General features: G+C 42.2%; 1 pseudogene; it reads right to left on the bottom strand.

The window, feature by feature from the left end:
- Positions 1-1,585: 1,585 nt before the first annotated feature.
- LOC133386274 (5S ribosomal RNA) lies at positions 1,586-1,704 on the bottom strand (annotated as a pseudogene).
- Between the last annotated feature and the right edge of the window lie 19,193 nt (positions 1,705-20,897).

Below are 20,897 nucleotides of genomic sequence, written 5' to 3'. Positions count from 1 at the left end.
TGAAAAGAAGTAGCTATTAAACAATTTGATCCTTCTGGTTCACTCTCCTGTTATATAAATGAACACTTTTTCATTAAAATGTGGAGCATGAAGGACTGTGTAATGGACTCACCATTAAAAAAAGTACTTTGAGGTATTAGATACGTGCATGTGTTTCAGTTGCTGACACTGGACATATGTTTATACATATTTATGTATCTGAGCCCCATTTTTTAAAAAATAATGAAAACATTGTAGGGAATGTATGCACATATGAATGTACTTTGAATCACCATTATATTGTTTGCACAATCAGCAGACCATAGGATTTACAGAATGGCACATGCCCCTTTAATGCATTAAGGATTTATCTTCAATAAAGTTTTTAGCTATTAGACTCAATTTGTTCAATATACACAACACAGGGGATAGAAAATATTGTTATAGGTTTGGGGGTGGGGGTAAGGATGATGTCTTTGGGTCCCCTTCATACCTCTGCTTCTGTAGCAGAAGGAATTTGCTGAACTGGTTAAGCCAGTTATTTGATAGGATGATGTGTCTGGCCAAGCCTGTCAAGTGCCCCCATTTAACTGTTTAAAGACTTGGTCAAGAGCAGATGTATTGCCATAAGAACAACTGGTGGTGATGCTCTTTCAGGAAGGGGGTAGGCCTCCCCTAGGGCCAGGAGGTAGCATGTGCTTATTTTAGTCTGATCTGGAACTAGGGAGCTGAAAAGACACAGAGAGGTTTGACTGCTCTGTGTGCTGAATCCCAAGCTATGACATTACAGAGCCTCCCTAGAAACCTAATGGGAAAGTAAGATCTGTTGGAGTGTTAATGATGTGAGCCCTTTCATCTCATGCTCAGATTATATATTTGTTTAAATAAAACCATATATCCTAAAGACACCAAAGTCTCCACTGACCTTCATTCCAAGAAAACCGAACCCTGGGTAAGCACTGGATCCCCTGGATGTCTCTCACTACTCAGAGATTGGGTTGAACACAACAATATGCATCATGAAACCTTTATGAGGGCCAACTCAAAATTACAAAGTACTGTACTAGTTTTGGGATTTCACAGACATCTTCCTCAAGCTCAGCATAATAGAAAAGGGGGGTGGGAAAGGAGGTGTGAATATATGTTGGGTCAGAAAGAGAACAAGCTCTTGCTGCCAGAAAGTATGATCAAAGTCCCATCTGAAATGTGCTACAATCCTAAAATGGGAGAGTGGGAAGCTCTTTGCAGCCTAATTAGGTTAGTTTGTGCCTGGTGCAAATGATCACAGGTTGCACCAAAGCATGCTAGGCAAAAGGAGCAATGGACACTCTCCTTTGAAAATATATAAGAAAGCAATTATTTTAATCTGTCTGTAGGACTAATTTGAAGTCATTGGTCCCTTGTAAGACAGAGAATAGAAATAAAGGAAATGGTGATAGTCGCAAATCATATTCTCCAAAGTAGAATTCCATTGGTAGAATTTTGTTGTTGTTATATGCCTTCAAGTTGATTACAACTTATGGTGACCCTATGAATCTTTTGGATATATTCATAGGGTTTTCATGGTAAGAGGTATTCAGAGGTGGTTTACCGTTGCTTTCCTCTAAGCCTACGGCACCTGGTATTCCCAGGCAGTCTCCCATCCAAGTACTAACCAGGCCTGATCCAGCTTAGCTTCTGAGATCAGATGAGATCAGGCGTGTACAGGGTAGTATGGCTGTATCAGTGGAATAGAAAGTGCCATAAACCAGAGGGCGTAGGGAACTAACTTCATCTGCCCTAAACCAGGTACTGTCCTGATGTTGTTGGACTGCAAAGCCCATCATTCCTGAACATTGTCCATCCTGGCTGGGGCTTACTGGAGTTGGTCCAACAACATTTGGAAGGCACCATGTTTGCTATTCCCTCAGCCCATGTGCCTCAACCACAAAAAGTCCTGATCCATATTCTGATTAACTGGTTACAAGATTACAATTTTAAAAGTTAAATGGAACAATGTAATATTTTTAACAGTTGCAATCTTTATCTCAATTAATTATAATAGGACATAGTATCGTATTTGAAAGATTTGGGGCTACTTTTGCTCTTGAAGGTTTTGGATGTATTGAGCTAATTTCCCCCTTCCTGTATTAGGAGAAAGTCAGACAATTTTAAGGACTATACTACTTTAAAAAAGAAGTTAAATGTAATAGCATTTTTTTATATAAATGAGTTTTATTTCCAAATGGATAGGGAGATTTTGCTCTACTTTGCCTCTTCTTCTAGCAGTTTCATCAACACTTTGCTTCTCTTAACAAATTACTAGCAAGCCACATACATAATCAATTACAGGTTTCACATCTCCCCCTCTCCCCATCATTTGTATACCTACTCACAGATTAGTTGTTCTTAACCATCAGCAATAAATTCTCTTGTGGGGATGGAATTACTATAAGCGCAAACAATGCCCAGATTGTATGAATATTGTCACAATCCCTATTCCTTTAACATCATCCATGTATCTAAGTACCTGCAGTCACTTGAAATGCCTTTTCCATGTCCCAGAGCAAGTATTACTACTACTCATAATTTTCTTCTTTTCCTCTACAATGGAGGTGGGGTTTTTTTTTGTTCAGCCCAAATGCTGCATTCCCTCAAAGGCAACCTCCTGAAAGTCACATTCCAGTGGCGGGTGGTGCCAGATGCAAAGGTTCAAGGACATATTATAGCTGGGGGTGACACTGAGAGGTCATGGAGCAGGGCCAGTGAGGGGTTTGGCCTGGGGAGAATCCTAAGAGTCAGATAGAGAGGCCTGGAGAGCTATATTCAGCCCAAGGGCCTGAGATTCTCTAGCCCTGTGCAACAAAATTAAGTAAGTTTACCTGCAATTGTTTGGAGAGTCACCCATAGTAATTTCAATTTCATTTAACCCCCACAATTTGGTACCTTTATGAGTTGGAACTATACCTCATTTAACATGCTTCTCTTTGCTGATGTGGGGTTGTATCCACTACTTGCTCAGCAGACTTCCACCTGTCCGATGGGGAGGTCCTCTTCTCTTCCCTGCAGCCTCCTCACACAACCTCAAAATCTGCTCCAGCAGGTTCACCCGCCATAGCAGATTTTGGGAACACACAGGGAGAGGAGAGGAAAGAGAAGTCCTGCTGCATGAACAGAACTCTGTCCCCACAATGTTGGATGCAACCCATGGAGCATGTATGCTGCTTTGAAAGAACCACGTGACTTGATGTAACATATCAAAAGAATAACGTGGGTTACTGAACATGCAGACATCTGTTTGGATACAAAGGAGACACAGATGAGATGGAAAATGAAAATTTTGTTAGCTATCGTGATATATGCTTGTTAACACCTAAACTTAGATTGAAATCTGGTATCCCATCAGATAGCTACAAGGACACATGGGTGATTGATGAAATGTGGGGCAGCATTCTGAGATACACAGACATTACAGTTCTTATCTGTGGTGCAGATGGTGGCTGACTGAATCTAATGTCAAGATCAATTATAAGTAGCATCTGTTTCAACATCTATATTTATACCCAAAGGCTGAAAATGTCAATGTTGTAGGACAATGAGAGAAAGAGGATAGGTTTTATTTATTTGCTCTTTGTAGGAAAAATCTCTAGGACAAAGCTATTGTTTTGATAAGTGTTATATTATTACTTAAGGGTAACAATGAACAAACAGTAAGTGCCAGCATTATAGAGCCTACTAATTTGCAGGGATGGCTGTTAACCAGTAAGTTGTAAAGTGGAGGGAACACTGCAGTGTTGTAGTGATTTTCAAAACAGGGAACTATGCAGCATACATCACAGAGGCATTTGTCTCAATTAAATAATTCTACTCTGAGAGGCTGATGATTAATCTCCAGACTGACAAGCCAAATTATTTTTTTAATTAGTCAGCAATTGACTAAAACTTAACTCACATTAAAATAAAAGAGGATCAACATTCAAACATAATTGTTTTGATACGGGCGTACAGACAGGAGCCATTCAAAATAATACTAGTAACACTTTACTGTTATCTGCTTAGGGAGAGGGGAAAAAGTTTTTATGATACAATCACTTTGTATTCACACTGTTTCTTCTGGAAAATATGCCATATGTTCCAATGGTTCCAATTTATCAGGGACACTCTGTCCCTCTCACTTACTGTCCCTGTTTTACCTTTTGTGAGGGGAAGTGTGATATATTCTTGTTATATTCTTCATAGGATTCTTTGCAACAGTAGACATTTTTGGGGTTTCTGTCCCCCCCACCACTTTCTTTCTACAACAGAGGTAGCCCTCCAGATATTGTTGGGCTCCAGCTGCTATCAGCCCCAGCCAGCATGGCCAATGGTTATGGATGATGAGAGCTGTAGTCCAATGCCATCTGGAGGACCACAGGTTCTCCATCCCTGCCTTATATGGTTTCCTACTTGTATATGTGTTTGTATGTTTAAAGTAGTTGATGTGTACTGCATTTTTATCTTGTGTACATGAGATGCAACTTCACTGCAAATGAGTAGTAGGGCAAGAACTCTGTATGCAAGAGTCTGAGCAACACAACAAATTATTTTTAGGCTCAAACTGCAAGGGGATATAGAGTCTGGGGCCCTATCTGCTTGATACATTTAAATCAATATTATTCCACTTTAAACAGTCATGGCTTCCCTCAAAGAATCCTGGGAATTGTAGTTTGTTAAGTTTGTTAAGAATGCTGAAAGTTGTTTGGAGGCCCCTTTTCCCTCACACAGCTACTGTGTGAGTCCCTCTTCCCAGGTAACTCTGAGAATTGTATCTCTGCACATACTCTGTACCATGGAAGTAGGGATAGAGAAATCTGTGAATTTTGGTTGTATTCATTTCTAATTTTTCTAATCTTAAACTCAGTTCTCCACATTTCTGCAGCAATTTTTCAGCAAAAGTCTTCAGCATTTTAGTGCAAATTTCTCCTAATAAACACTTTTTGAATGCAGTTTTTGACTAATATACATATTTTTCATAAGCAATTTCTCCTAGTGTAATGCATGTTTATGTTATACTAACCAATACAGTTATTTTGTGCACGCTTTCCCCTAATGTATGCATTTTTGTAAACATTGCTTGGTTGGAGAACTACACTGCAGAATTAGGGTAAGTGCAAATTTCTAAGGATGGCTGTGTTCAGAGGCACTGTTACCAAATTCTTCCAAGCTACACAGCAAGTGGATTGGACTGTGAAAGACCAACCCATATTGTGTTTGCCTTTTTACACATTTCTAGGGCAGTACAATATCTCAGAGAGGAGGTCAGGTCTCCTGCTTCCCTGGTGCATTCACTATAGCTGCCCAATTTCCCTGCTTTTTAAAGTTTTATAGAAACAGCTGTGGGCTATAGGTATGTTCTTAAACTCCAAGGTTTTTTGCCTATTAGTGAATATATTTCTAATATTTCCACCAGACATACACAAGAAGAAAAGAATAGGTGGATTGTGTAGGAATGCACATTCAGGTTACATGTAACATCAAAAGCAATGTGGCAGATAGTTCTGAGATAGTGTGGCTGTATACATGATCAAACTATACCAAGTGTTCAATATACACAGATTGGCAAAGGTGTGAATGCATCTAACTTATCTAGCAGGAACAGTGGAAACCACCCTAAAAGTGGTAGTAAACCCCCTGGTTTGGGATAGTTGCATAACACAAGTTTCTTACGGTTCAAGATTAAGTTCCAGTTGTTATTCTTAAAGATCTTCTTCTGGCAGATGTTGGTTTCAGATAAAATATTAGCCCACGGATCTTGCATATTTATTTCCTGACCGGAGGCTAAGGGGGGGTGAGCAGTGTGCGGAACAGGTCCGGGTGCATTTGTGGGCTGTAAGGTAGCATTGTTCTTGTTTCTTTCCTTGTTCCGGGTTGGTATACTACTCCATTGTGCAGATCTCTGGATAGGCCCAGTTTCTAAATGTCTGAAGAGTTTCTCGAACTCCATTTTCTTATATCTTGGGGCCTTTGGATTATTGATATTTTTACTCTTCTTTGTTTTGTTGGCCCCCTTTTTTCTGATGGTTCTCTTGAGCACCCTAGAGTTTGGTACCTTTAAATTATTTATGTGGGGCTTGCTCTCACTTAACTGACTCCCCAACCTCTCTCTAGGCAGTTCAGGTTTAGCTTCCATTAAGGTTTCTGCAAGGGTTGTTAAAAGAGTGTTACTTTTATCCAAGAAAGATTTAATGTGTTCAGTGTCTTTCATTATCATGAAAAGCCACCCTTCAATTGGAAAACTTCCTGTATTAGATAACTCCAACTGATTAGGGGGGCTCTTGGATATTTGCTTTTCTTTCATGAGAGGTCAACTCTGTGATTTGCTGTAACATTAGTTCATTAGGCAGTTTTTCTTGACTATCTTGTGCAGGTAAACAGTTTGATCCTAATTGTATTACACCCTCTGCAAGAGAGAGTTGGCGTGCAAGATTAACAGTGTCATCATTATCCTTAAAATCTGGCATGTTGCCCTTAATGTCCATAGTCCAGTCTAAACTTACACACTCCTCCTCCACATTCTTTTCTTCCTTCATCTCCGTAAAAAACGGAGTGATTTTCATTTGTGTACCCCACCCTTTTAAAGGGCCATTCTGGGAACAAGGGGAGATTCCCAAGGCCCTGTACCCCTTTCTACTAAGCACCATTCCTTCAGAGTTTCTTTAAAGTTTCCTTAGCAGTAGTTTATTGAGACTGAGGCTGTGCTCCGTCACTTTCAGGGTTATTAAACTCTGTTCCCTATGACTGCTTGGCCAGCATTAGCATTAGCAAGACTCATTTCAAACAGGCACAGCAACACTCCCTGGGCTTTTCTGCCGTTAATTCGTGAGGCTAGATATAGTTAGCATTGTAGCTAGCCACCAAGGTCTTTATTCTTCCTATCTGGGGGAGACTCTCAAGATAAGCAGCAGCAGAGCAACTTCGGAGATGATGACACGAGAGCTATTGAGATTGAACTCCCAGCCCTTCATGTAGAGCTCTTCCTCCTCCACTGAACAAATACCAGCAGAGCCCCCACAGATAAGACAAACTTTCAAGTCTGTCTAAATTGTTCTGGCCTATAAAACACTCGGTAAAATTGCAAAAATATTCATCAGGGAGTGGAAGCTTGGCTAGAAAACTGCTGTCACCATCAATCTCTCAACCAGAAGTCCCACCCTAAAAGTGAAGCTGAGAAGGTAGAACAAACAGCCATGTATACTCCAGACTCCGTGTATAATGAGTGGTGTCATGCTGGTATGAATTCCTGAATGCTATAAGATGTTTCATAAATGAGACAAGACAGAACTGCAACAAAATGTGGAGTGTTTTCTGTTCAGAATTCTAGCTACTCCATTCCACTGTATTGCCTCACTGTTTTTCACTACCCTGTCTACTCCAGCGATTCATAGCCACTCAGCATGTTCAGTCCAAATGGGCTCTTTCTAAAGAAGATTTTTACTTCAGCAAATCTGACACCTGATGCCATCAAGAAAAAGAAAAGAAAAGCAGCTTCAGGTTACGGGGCATTTTGAGTGGGAAACTGCATGGTGAACAAAGGTGGTTAACCCTTGTCCTAAGCACTGTTTCTCTGCTTGAAAACTCCCCCTCCTTCATTAATTTCCCCCATGAGGTTAAAATCTTTGAACCCATTGGAGAAAAAGTGGAATGGGGAGATTTGGAGCTGAGGCATGGCAGGTGGGAAAAGGTTTAAGCAACATCTCTCCCTGCTAGTTATCTGCCCCAAATCTCCTACAGTTATTTAACATAAGAAGAATCCTGCTGGATCCAACCAAAGGGTTCATCTAGCCCAGCATCCTGGTTTCACAGTGGCCAACCAGATGCTTATGGGAAGCCCAAAAGCAGGACCTGAGCACAACAGCCCTCTCCTCACTTGTGATCCCCAGCAACTGGTATTCAGCGGCGTGCTGCCTCTGACAGTGAAGGTAGTGAAGGTATTGTCTTTTCTTTTAAAAGAAACAAAGGCAATGAAAGTGGTGCTGTGGTTCTGTGATACATGTTGGTATGAAACAAGCAGTTAGCTACAAAGACAGCCAGATGGTAAAGCACTACAGTTGGCAAAGTGTGCTGCTGAAAAAATATTGAAGTGTCATGTTATGCATATGGAACAAGAAACTCTTGGCTATTCTTGCTACACTTCCCAGCAAATCCCCATTTCTTCCCTTGCAATTAGAAGTGGTTAGTTGCGTGTTGGAACTGGCCTTCACAGGACCTGTGGACTACAAAGACCCAAATGAACACCACTGCCTCAGTGAACTGTGATGCCTTTTATAGATTTCATACCAGCTTTGTACTCTGTCTAGAACTTACAGCACATCTCACCACCACAAATGCTGTTGACCCAAACATAATAATATAGCCTTTGAAGGATTCTGAGACCTTCCTTTAGAAAACTATTGGGTGACTTTTTTTCTGCTTAGAAAAGTATAAAGTGTAACTTTCCCCACGCACAAATAGATGAAAATAGCCTATAGCATTTTCTCCTAGACTGTTAAAACATGACCCAGTTTTATCAATGGATTAGTTCCCATTCTTCCAAGCATGACAAAAGTACCCTACAAATTGTTCAGCATGTGTTTACTGATTTCACTGACCATTAGGACCTTCTCTAGGTTAATCCTGTGATGAGTGGATGCCTAATTAATATCTTAATCCAAAGAGTGCCTTTTACATACTTTTACCAACAATGATGATAATGTTGTGAAATGCATGTTGCATTCATGGCAAGATCTGGATAGGATTAAAGCAGATCATCATCTTGAAGAGTTGTATGAACCCCCTTACACACTGAAAAGAAAGTGTGAGGGGGTTGTTTGCAGGGCCGGCTCCAGGAATGCCAGGGCCCTTGGGCATCAGTCTGCCCTGGGCCCCTCCACTCTCCTTCCGTGACCTGTGGCACGAGCTGCGCTGCGGATTGCAAGACAAGAGCTTCAAAGCCACCTGCTGCCGCCGCCACCCACCGCCATCCCCCCCACCATCCCCCCGCTTCACCTACCTTTCTCTGCTGTTCTTTGCAGCTGCATGCACTGCGCACGCAGGGTTGCCATCAATCAAGTTGGCAGCTGAGGTTTCCATAAGGGACTGAAGCCTCTGCCCCCATCTTGACTTGGATTCTGATTGCTCTTATACAAATGCTCCTTCTATTCACAGGAGGGCTTTGGATCTTGTGGAGGCTCCCACTGACAGAAAAGGAAGATGCAATATTTTCCAGTTTCCCTCTGTGCCACCACCCATGCTGTTCTGGACCCTCCACCCCAAGTAGATTTCTGGGGAGGGGACACAGCAGGGCTGGTTCTAAAGGGTGGCCAGGTGGGGCCCTGGCCAAGGAGACACTTACCTGTCTCCTGTCTTTTAGCATTGCCATTAACCAAGATGGCGGCCACAGTTTCCCTAAGGGGATGATGCCTCCATCGCCATCTTGGTTGATGGCACACATGCGTCCTACACGCACACATCTCTGCCATCAACCAAGATGGTGGCAAGGGCTTCAGCACCTTAGGGAAACCTCAGCCGCCATTTTCATTAAGGGCAATGCTAAAAGGCAGGAGACAGGTAGGTGGGGCGAGGGAATGGCGGGCAGGCAGAAGCTCCTGTCCTGCAATCCATGGCAACAATCCTGCCACGGATTGAAGAAGGGGAGCAGAGGGGCCCCTCAGGGGTCCTTGGCCAGGGCCATTGCTGCCATCAACCAAGATGGTGGCAGAGGCTTCAGTCCCTTACAGATGATTGATGGCAACCCTGCGCGCACAGTGCATGCAGCCACAAAGGACAGCAGAGAAAGGTAGGTGAAGTGGGGGGATGGTGGTGGGTGGCGGGCGGCAGCAGGTGGCTTGGAAACTCTTGTCTTGCTATCCACCACGTGGCTCGTGGCTCATGCCACGGATCACAGAAGGGGAGCAGAGGGCCCCTCAGGGGCCCCCAGGGGCTCCTGTAGCTGTGGGTCCCTTGGGCCAGTGCCCAACCTGGCCACCCTTTGGAACCGGCCCTGGAAGCAGGGTTGGCTGGCATGGCACCATAGCTTCTTCATATATGTTTTCAACATATGAGAGGATTTGTGTGAACCCTCCTCTCATCCAGGTGTCTTTGTTTAACATCATAGTCGAAAGCTATTTGGGGTATTTAGTTCCTCACATGATTACAAAGGCTTGAAGTAAAGAGAATAGCCATGTTTACCTGCCCAGCCCCCTCCATCATACTGACATTGTCTGGCCTCACAACGACCCACACATGGGATGAGAAGCTCTGAACCAGGAAGCCCCACATGTTGTAGACCATGATTCTACAGAAGGTAAAGAATGGTAGTTATGTGAGTTGAGCACCCTGCCCCACAAAAATGGTTCAGTTTATATTATCAACATAATCAACTTTTTAAACTTTTGTTTAAAACAACAACAAAAAAGAGTTGCCATATCAAATTTGGGCTGAAGTGGACTGTAAGAATCAAGAGTGTGTTTGTTACTCCTCAGACTCTTTGAGTCCTCTCCTATCAGTGGCTTGTAGTTTAGCAGTGTTTGGGAGGTTTTGGTGAGTTTTAAAGGCAAATTAGTCCTGAGGTGGACAAGAGAGCCAATTGAAGGTGCCATCTTGGGTGGATGACATCACCACGCTCTGGCTGAAGTGGAATGTGAAGCACAATGAAGTGTTCTTTCTTAGACATCGTGAGCAATTTTAAGGGAATCAAACTAATTCCAATAAGACTTGGGACACTATTTTTTTCTAGACCAAAGCTAATTTGGATTGGTTTTGGAAATTCTAAAATATCTGAGGAGTTTTGAGGGGGGTAAGAGGGATGGAGGGAGCCGGTTATATGTTTTATTTTCCCTCTTAAATAAATAAATCTCACACCACAAGGAGAAATAGAATATCCAGCAGAAAGTTTTGGCCTGGTGTGGAAGGACAAACCAAAACTAACAAAAATTAATTTTACTTTGTAGAGAGTTTGTATGGCTGAGCTGAGATGTCTGCCATGCTTCACCAGAACAAATACACTTTCCACTGCACTACCAGTTTCCTTCATGCAAGTGTGAGGAGAAATTTTGCTGATTTGCCTTCACTTAATAATGGGTTCCATGCATTTCTAGTGTTGGTTGATTGTTTACTATATAAATATCCCACGTATTAGTCAAATAGGACAGCATATAACGCAATTCAAACCAATGCAAAAAGCTGTGCAAAAATACAACCAAACCAAATTGTCTTAACCTATTGGAAAACAATACAAAATGGAAATCAATATGAATGTCAAACAGCAAACAGAATTAAAAGCACTTGTGATCTTTAATTAAAAGCCTGCCTAAATACAAAGATTGGATCCTGAGATATTGGAGGTGGAATGCCATTCACGGGATGTACCTGCTGACAGACGAAGGAAGAGGCAATCTTCAGTGTTTTCTCTCACCCTACCAAGGGATGGATGAATCTGTCAATTCTGGTTTCTCTCAGTCCTTCATTTTTCCAATCGTAAGTTCTGTTTGCCATATTTCCACAGATGTTTGTGATTTGTTTGAAAAGTCCTCATAAATTTTCAACATCAATTTAGTGTGTATTTCTCCTTATATAAATTTTTTGGTATGTAATTTCCCCTAATGTACACATCTTTGCCAACAAATTTCCCTAGCATAAGGTACTGTAATATTTTCATTAATATATTCATTTTATGCACAGTTTCTCCTAGGGTACTTATTTATGTCCACATGTTTTGGTTAGAGAACTAAATTGCAAAATTCACAGAACTTCAAATTTTGAAGGGTAGCTACATTCTACTTTGCATATTGTTTCAGGAAGAGCTAATTTGGTAGGTTCATATTGAAATGCAATTTTTCCCCAATAGATTCATATTAAAATGTGATTTCTCCACCATCTCTATTCCTGCAGCACCCTGTGCCCCAGGGCCAGCCCCAGGCATGCCGGGGCCCTTGGGCATCAGCTTGCCCAGGGCCCCAGTGTGTGTGCACACACATGCATGCACACCTACCTGTCTCCTGTCTTTTAGCATTGCCATTAACCAAGATGGCAGCCACGGTTTCCCTAACGGGATGAAGCCTCCATCGCCATCTTGGTTGATGGCACACATGCGTGCTACATGCACACATCTCTGCCATCAACCAAGATGGTGGCAAGGGATTCAGCACCTTAGGGAAACCTCAGCCGCTATCTTCATTAAGGGCAATGCTAAAAGGCAGGAGACAGGTAGGTGGGGCGAGGGAATGGCGGGCAGGTGGAAGCTCCTGCCCTGCAATCCATGGCAACAATCCTGCCGCGGGTTGTGGAAGGGGAGCAGGGGGGCCCCTCAGGGACCCTTGGCCAGGGCCCCACCTGGCCACCCTTTAGAACCGGCCCTGCTGTGCCCCCTCCCCAGAAATCTACTTGGGGTGGAAGGTCCAGAACAGCATGGGAGGTGGCACAGAGGGAAACTGGAAAATATTGTATCCTCTTTTTCCATCAGTGGGAGCCTCCACAAGATCCAAAGCCCTCCTGTGAATAGAAGGAGCATTTGTATAAGAGCAATCAGAATCCAAGTCAAGTAAATAGACTTCATGGGCCTTCTCAGGCAAGACATTTTTGAAGGATGATGATGATGATTTATTTCATTTATGAATTGCTTCCCATAAGCCAACCCAAAACAATTTACGATATAGAATGATGCCACTACAGAGAAGATCCTCTTCCTTGTATCCACATGCCTATCTCAAAAAAGCTATGCAACTCAGATAAGGAGCTCTCCTGATGATCTCAGAGTCTGTGGGGGAAGCGTAAGCTATCCCTACAATCATATCCACTTATTGTAGGGGGGGGACCCCCACTGAATTCAATGAGACTTACATCTGAAGAGATATGTCAAAGATTGCCCTTTTGAGCTTCTTCAGGTGCATTGTAAAAATAATTGACACTTTCCCCTGAAATTCCCCTCAGCAGTCACACGCATTCACCCTTGTATTTTATTTTTGTATGCAGGAGCAACCAAAACATAGAAAAAACAAAAGGGTGAAGCATGTAAAGGCAGCAGATATTTGGCCTGCTATGTGAATTAAGGTTACACTTAAATATATTTTCACCTCAGATACTTTCCCCCTAGAGAATGATTTCCTGGCTTGTCCATTGTCTCATTCTTTAGTGGAGGTATAAATCAATATTCTTGTTGAGCTGTCTTCTGCATCACCTATTACAGCAATAAAATGTTGATCCAAAAAGCCCCACAAAAACAAAAACAAAAATTGCTAACCAGTATTACCAGGAAGTCAAAAGAATATCAGGGAAAAGGCACATAGCTTCTCTAAAATAAACATATGTTATCAGAATTGAGAGGGGGAAATCAGGGGGAAGGGTTTTTTTGTAGAGGCATTTTTCCTTAGTCTGTTCTTCATATTACCTTAGATTGCTTTCTAATTTTCACAAACCAATTCCAGTGCATAGTTTCCTTGACAATGGACTTCAGTTCTCTTAAAAACATAAGAAGAGCCCTGCTAGATCAGTCAAAAGGCCCATCTATTCCAGCATCTATTTCTCACAGTGGATTAGCCCCATCAATGTGTTTTCACTGGGACACTGATCTCACTAGGGCATCACCCCTTCCCTTCTCCCTCATGTTAAGCCACATGGACACCAGGGCCAGGAGGTCAGGTGCGTGCTCTGCCCTGCCAATCGCTACTGCTCTGAAGTGAGGTCAACATTCTTGACCAGCATCACATGAAACATGCATGGGCTATCACAGAGTTGTCAGAATTTTCTGGAAGGTGCAGGGTTTCCTTGGCAGGCAAACCAGCATAGAAAGGATTCTCTGAAAGAAGAAAGGAAAAGACAGCTTTATAATACCATATAGTATGTGATAATACCATATTGTTTATTTGTGTGTGTGTGTGTGTGTGTGTGTGTGTGTGTAATACATCATTTTCTATATTTACCTAAGAATGTAAATGCACTGGAGGGGCAGGTCTCAGCTCAATGGAAACATGGAGGGGAAGAAGCAAACCAGGCATGTGGCCTCTAAATGATGTGTGTGAATACTCTAGAAATACTGGGATGCTCTCCTGCCCTAGCGAAGCAGTGATAGTAGAGAGGGACAATGGGAAGGGAAAAGCTGTTGTTTCAAATAACAGGAGAGATCTGAATAGACTGGGAAGGAAGAAACACTGTGGGGTATGTTTTAACATTTAACAAGAAGAAAAAACAGACATGGGTACAACACAGCAAGTAATAACAAAAAGCTGCAGTAACACAGGTACAACGGAGCCTTTACCAACTTCCTTCAAACTTCTCCCATTGTTTAAAACCAACATTTCCTCTCAGTGTTTCTCCATCCCTGCTTTACTCAAACCTCTCTCATTGTTTAAAACCATAACTGTTCCACTGTCACATTCCTCTATCCCTGCTTATATCGTACCTCTCCCACTGTTTAAAATGGAGTGTGTGTGCAAAGAGAGCTGTAGAATGAGCTGTGGAATAGGAGGGGGATTTGTGCAAGGGGGAATTTGAGAAAAGGTGGGAGGAAAAAAGGGAGGAAGGTGAAAACTGGTGTGACCAAGGGGGGTTGCAAAAAACGAGGGAGTAGGAAACATGGGAATTAGGTGAAAATGAAAATGGGTACAAAAGGGGCTGAAAGGTAATGGTGTCTCCATAATTTGGCAGAAGGTGAAAAGAGTGCTTATTAGTTGTAATGTGTGTGAGGAGGAAGATACAGGAGGTTACCATGCGGGGTTGCAGAAAAGGAGGAGGGAGGAGGCATGAACATGGAGTGAAGATGAGGCTGCAGAATAGAAGAGAGAATTGGCTTCAGAAATTGGTTTGGGAAGATGAAAAGAGAGCTTAGTAGATGCATGGGGTGGGAATGGGAAGCTCTAGGGAGTTATCATGGAGGGGGGTATATGTTGGTGAGCAGAGTGAGCAGGGGCACAGCCAAAACTCTTGCATTAGCAAAATTTAATTCTCACCTTGCTCTGAGGTGATTTTGCCACCACCACCACCACCCTATTTGGAAGAAGGCTCAGGATTGGTTCCCGAAGGGCTGGGGAGGGAGAATCACATGCAGGCCAACTGGCTTATTCTGCAGAGAGATGAACAGGCTTAAAAGCTAGCTCCTCCCTCAAACTTGCCTCTCTTTTGCTTTGCGGCACCCACACTCCCTTTTCAGTATGGGCATTGCTAGGAGCCAGTTGGGGCTCAGTAGGATTTTTTGGGGAGAGGGGATTCTGATTTCAAACTCCCTTTCATTTTGTCTGCTCCATACTGCTTGGGTTAATTCAATTGCCTTTTGGAAGGGTGTGGTTAGTTTGTTTGGGCTGGCACAGAATTTAGGCAGGTGAGGAAGGTGGGGGTAAACAGGTGGATACTGAGGCATTCTTGGGTTAAGGGCACCCTCTAGGGAACTGCCAGTGCTTCTTGCCTGGTGGGAATCTGGGGGGTGTCCTCATGAGCCCAATTTGTGCATCAGGGTGAACACCAGTATGGCGGGGCCAGGTAGTGCTGGTTGGACACACATCCCTGGTTCTACTAGCAAGGAGGGACAAGTTCTTCCCCATCCTTTGCTGGGGAGTCACAGCCAGCGGCTGACTGACATGCCCAGGAGGCTGGAGGGAAATCTCCCTACCAGATAGGTTTTATCCTCACCTGTCCAAATAAGGTTCAATTTGGTTGATTTGGTTTAATTGGTTTAAAGTTTGAAAAAGTTGTTATATTTTTAATATTTAATATTGGATGACATTGACCTGAAGTTCAATGGGGTGAGTTTACCCCTAAAGGACCAGGTCCGCAGCCTTGGGGTTGTGCTTGATTCCAGGCTGTCCATGGAGGCTCAGATTTCGGCAGTGAGCCGGGCAGCCTGGTACCAACTACACCTCTTACAAAGGCTGCAACCCTACCTTCCTGTTCATCAGCTCCCACTGGTGGTACACGCCCTGATCACCTCTCATTTGGACTACTGTAATGCGCTCTACGTGGGGTTACCCTTGAAAACGGTCCAGAAATTACAACTGATACAAAATGCGGCGGCTCGACTACTTACGAATAGTCGCCGCCGAGATCACATCACACCAGTGTTGTTCGACCTACACTGGCTTCCAGTTGTTTTCCGAGCCCAATTCAAGGTGTTGGTATTGACCTTTAAATCCCTATACGGTTTCGGCCCAGTTTATCTCACGGAGCGCCTTCAACGCCACCAATTATGCCGCCCGACAAGATCGGCCACACAGGGCCTTCTCTCAATCCCGCCAACAAAAACAGCCAGATTGGTGGGTACAAGAGAGAGGGCATTCTCAGTGGCGGCCCCCACTCTTTGGAACTCCCTCCCACAAGATCTCCGGCGTGCCTCTTCCCTAAATGTATTTCGGAAAGCCTTAAAGACCTGGCTTTTTCAGCAGGCCTTCGGGGTATCCGGGGAGGGTTAATCGATATAATTGTAATGCCTCCTACCCAGTTTTAATATTGTTGTTGTAGATCTATTGTTTTTATTGTATTACTGTATTTTATTAATTGTATTTTAATAATTTTGTAAGTCGCCTAGAGTGGCCATTGGCCAGATAGGCAACGAAGAAATTATATTTATTATTATTATTATTATTATAACATTATTCCAAGTTTTGTGTCATGACTCTTCTTTTGGGTGTGGTGGCAATGTAACTTTTTCCTCCTCCCCTCTCCCCTGCAGCTCCCTGCATGCCCTCAAAATCAGCTCTGGAAGGTTGGGAATTTTGGAGGAACAAGGGAGGGAGAGGAAACAGAAGGGTCATTGTGCCAGTCAAACTCCTTTGCAATATATATTTGAGAAGTTCTGGGTGAGAAGTTTGATCCAGTTCACATTTCAAGCTGAATCTATGAAATTCACATGTTCCAAGAATTAAAATAAAATACGAGAACAGAAAGACAACCATCCTTCAAAATTCAGATATTTGAATTTTGTGATGCAGTTCATCAACCACGTACAAAAATGCATACATTAGGGGAAAGTGTGCATAAAAATGAATATATGAGAGAAAATAACATACAAAATGTATTATTTGATGAGTAATTGCTTGCAAAAATGTGTACATTAGTCAAAACTGCATAGAAAATGTGTTTATTAGGAGAAATTCACACTAAAATGCTGGAGAATTTTCATGAGCATTTTTTTTAGAACTGCAAATTGCTGCAGAAATGTGGAGAACTACATTTAAGATGGGAAAAATCAGAAACTGAGAGAACAAAAATTTACAGTTCTTTCCATCCCTAGAAAAAGGCATGAAGATTGTTTTCCAGATTTCCTCAGTACAGGAATCATCCCTCTACTTTTCTTCTGCATCCTATTTTAATATATTCAAGTGGGCATCTATTTGTTACTTAGTGGCAATACCTCATGACAATGAACAGGAAACAGGTCTGTTCACAAAGTGATTCTCAGGATTCAAGTCAAGGAAGGCCATCTTGTAACATCCTGCTTGCATTATTGAGTGGCAGTTGCTCATATTGGTAATTTCAGTGACTCAAATGAGCACAATAACATATTATGACCCAAGCTGTAAAACTTTATTTATTTTAATTGATGTAATTATGTAAAGGAAGGCATATTAATCTCATTCAACTTGCAACTGGTGATGGTTACCAGTGGAGCTATTCACCACCTGTTTAGGAAGCTCCTTATTGCCTGCTCCTTGTAATTTTGTTATTCTGCTTTAATTTATTGGCTTCATTGGTTGCCTCTTTATCACACAGGCACCCAAGGCGACATACAACTAGCTAATCAATCAATCTCATATTGGCAATATGAACAAAAAAATCTCTCAAATTTCAAACATTAAATGCTGGACTTATAAAAGCATTTTAATCATCATCATCATCTCCAAAGTCATAAAACACCAATAAAAATAGGGGAAAGGATACATTAAAAATGGGGGAAAGCATACACAGCAAAATAACAAGTCTTTCGGGAAACCAATTGATAAATAGCAATAGGGATAGTTACAATTGCATGTTAGTAGTAGCCATGTTCACCAAGTTGGATGGATTAGACAAATTCATGGAGGATAAAGCTATCAATGGCTACTAGCCATGTTCTCCCTCCAGTCAGAAGCGTTGTTGTTGTTGTTGTTGTTGTTGTTTACATTTGTATACCGCCCCATAGCCGAAGCTCTCTGGGCGGTTTACAACAATTAAAAACATTAAAAACAAATATACAGATAATACAAATCTAAAAACACTTTTGCTTCTGAATATGACTTGCTGGGAATCACAAGAGGCACAGTGCTGTTGCACTTGGGTTCTGCTTGCAGACTTCCTATAGGCATGTGGTTGACAACTGTGAGAACAGAATGACGGACTGGATGGGCTGTTGTGCTGATGCTGCAGGCTCTTCTTATGTTCTTATGTTCTAGTAAGACTGGCATGACCCAAATGTTTTCCTCAGACTTTCTAAAATTCACAAATGACATTTATCTCCTCAAGTGATGCATTTTAGAGCTGGGCAAAGGTCACCACCACCTTCATTATACCTTTCTTAGGGTGGGGTGGGGCAGAGGTACAGTATCTTATACTAAGTCTTATCATTGATGCATTTATCCTAGCATTACCATTATGTTCAGCAGCACTTCTTCGGGGCCTCAGAGATCTTTTTTGACAGTATCTGAGATTATTTTTGACTCCTTTCTAGTTGTATGCAGACTTATTTAGAAGTTTTAATAATGGATTCTGGGAATGGATCCAACAGCATCCAAAGACTGTGAAACTGGGACTCAAGGGAAGTGAAGCATCATCCACAATGGGCTGAAATTATTCTTTTGATATTTTCATGAAGGCCAATCATTGGGTAGAAAAGGGGTTGTTGTCCATGCCAGGCAGCAAAAGAGTTAGAGGAAATGTAACTAGACTAGATAGAGTAGCATCACAATTACTTCCAGTATCTATATACCTGAAGTGTTAAAAGCAATGATAAGAGCAATGTTATTGGGAAAACAGTGTCCATCATTTCAACTGGACCAAAAATATTATACCAAAAGATTGCAGTGGGCCACATTTCAAAAGCACTACTGAAAGATGCTCCAGGGCAACACTTCCCTTTGCAATATGAGTGCTACTTTACAATGAACAAACACAGGGGAAGTGTGAGATATATATGATACCTGATTCACAAGGCTATTAACTGGCTACAAGTGGCTTCTTTTTCTTCTTTTTTGATAGAACCTCATAAGTTTTACACCCAGTCCAAATAATTAACCCAATGTCAAGCAGAAACTGGGTTTTAAGCATTGGCTAGTTTTAATAATATAATCTATGTAGCATTCCCACAGAATTAATCTGAAACATGCAAAGCATGTGTTGTATACTAGCCAATAAATTTAAACAGGCTATCCATTCAGGACTGCAGGATTGATGCTACCATACACAGGAGTTATATAGCTATACATATAGCTAACTGACAGATATAGGATTTTCAGTTTAGGATTAATTTCTTTTGAGCTTCAATGCTGCACACAGTTAAATAATGGAGTACAAGTAATTATTGGAATCAGTGCTTTTTTTGCTCATGAGAGTGCTGACAGACTTCCACTCTTGCATCAAAATCCACCATGCTATCAATGACTTAAGACCCATTGATTTCAATGGTATTTAGATGTGCAAAGCTTTCATAGGACACCTAGAAGTCCATTTCCTCCTGTATAATAATAATAATAAAATTTTATTTTTGAGTCGCCTATCTGTCCGAATTAACGGACACTCTAGGCGACTTACAATGGTATAGTAAAATACAATACACAATACACAATACACAAATCAAAAGCCACAATCATCAGTTGATCTAAAACCAACCTTCAATTAATACATCAGAAGGTCTAATCCACCCCAGAAATCCCGTAGGCCTGCCTGAATAGCCAGGTCTTTAAGCCTCGGCGAAAACCCATCAGGGAGGAGGCATGTTGAAGGTCAAAAGGAAGGGAATTCCAGAGGGTGGGGGCCACAATCGAAAATGCCCTCTCTCTGGTCCGCACCAGCCTAGCTGTTTTGACCGGTGGGACCGAGAGAAGGTCTTGTGTGGCTGATCTTGTCTGGCGGCATAATTGGTGATACTGGAGGCGTTCCTTCAGATAAACTGGGCCGAAACCGTATAGGGTTTTAAAGGTCAACACCAACACCTTGAATTGGGCCCGGTAAACAACTGGTAACCAGTGTAGGTCTACTAACACCGGAGTGATATGATCCCGGCGACAGCTATGCTTGATCAAGTGTGCCGCCGCATTCTGTACCAGCTGCAATTTCCGGACCGTTTTCAAGGGTAACTTGCTCATTCTTTAAGATCTTCAGGGGACACTCTTTTCCATGTTCCCTTGGGACAGACACATGATTGATTAGGGTGCGGGAGGAGCACTACTTTTTTTGGCTGCACATACATTCCAGAAATCCTTGCCTCAGGAGATTGATTTTATGCCCTTCCTCTTAACCTTCCATCGCCTGCCTAAGGTATTGTTATTCCTGCAGCCACTTGATCTATTGTTTTGAGGAATTTTAGTGGGCTGACCCCTTTTTCAATTTATCCATTTTGTCTTTTACTTTTATCGGTTAACTTTGTTGTTTAAGAGCACAATCCTATGCAATTTTACTCAGAATTAAGCCACATTAAGTGTAGTGATGTACTCCGAAGTGAGTGTAGGACAGCAGACTACATTTTATGTTGTTTTTTTTTAATGTTACTGCCATGGCATCACTGCTGGGAAACCAGGTCCAGGGCACTGTTCCTCCCCGCTGACCATTCCTGGTAAACTGACCTAAGCAACATATTCCCATTGGAAGGACATTTTTTTTAAAAAAAATTGTTGTGAGACCTAAGACAGAGGTCACCAACTCAGTGCCTGAGGGTGCAGATTTGCCAACAGTGGCATTCTCTGGTGCTTGCAGAGTCCCCTCGCCTCCTGAAATTAGGCTTGAAATACATGTTTACATGTAGCCAA

The sequence above is a fragment of the Rhineura floridana genome, chromosome 5, assembly GCF_030035675.1.
Source record: "Rhineura floridana isolate rRhiFlo1 chromosome 5, rRhiFlo1.hap2, whole genome shotgun sequence".
NCBI classification, from domain to species: Eukaryota; Metazoa; Chordata; class Lepidosauria; order Squamata; family Rhineuridae; genus Rhineura; species Rhineura floridana.
Note: the sequence above shows the minus strand (reverse complement) of the source record. Positions and strands in the feature narration are given on the sequence as shown.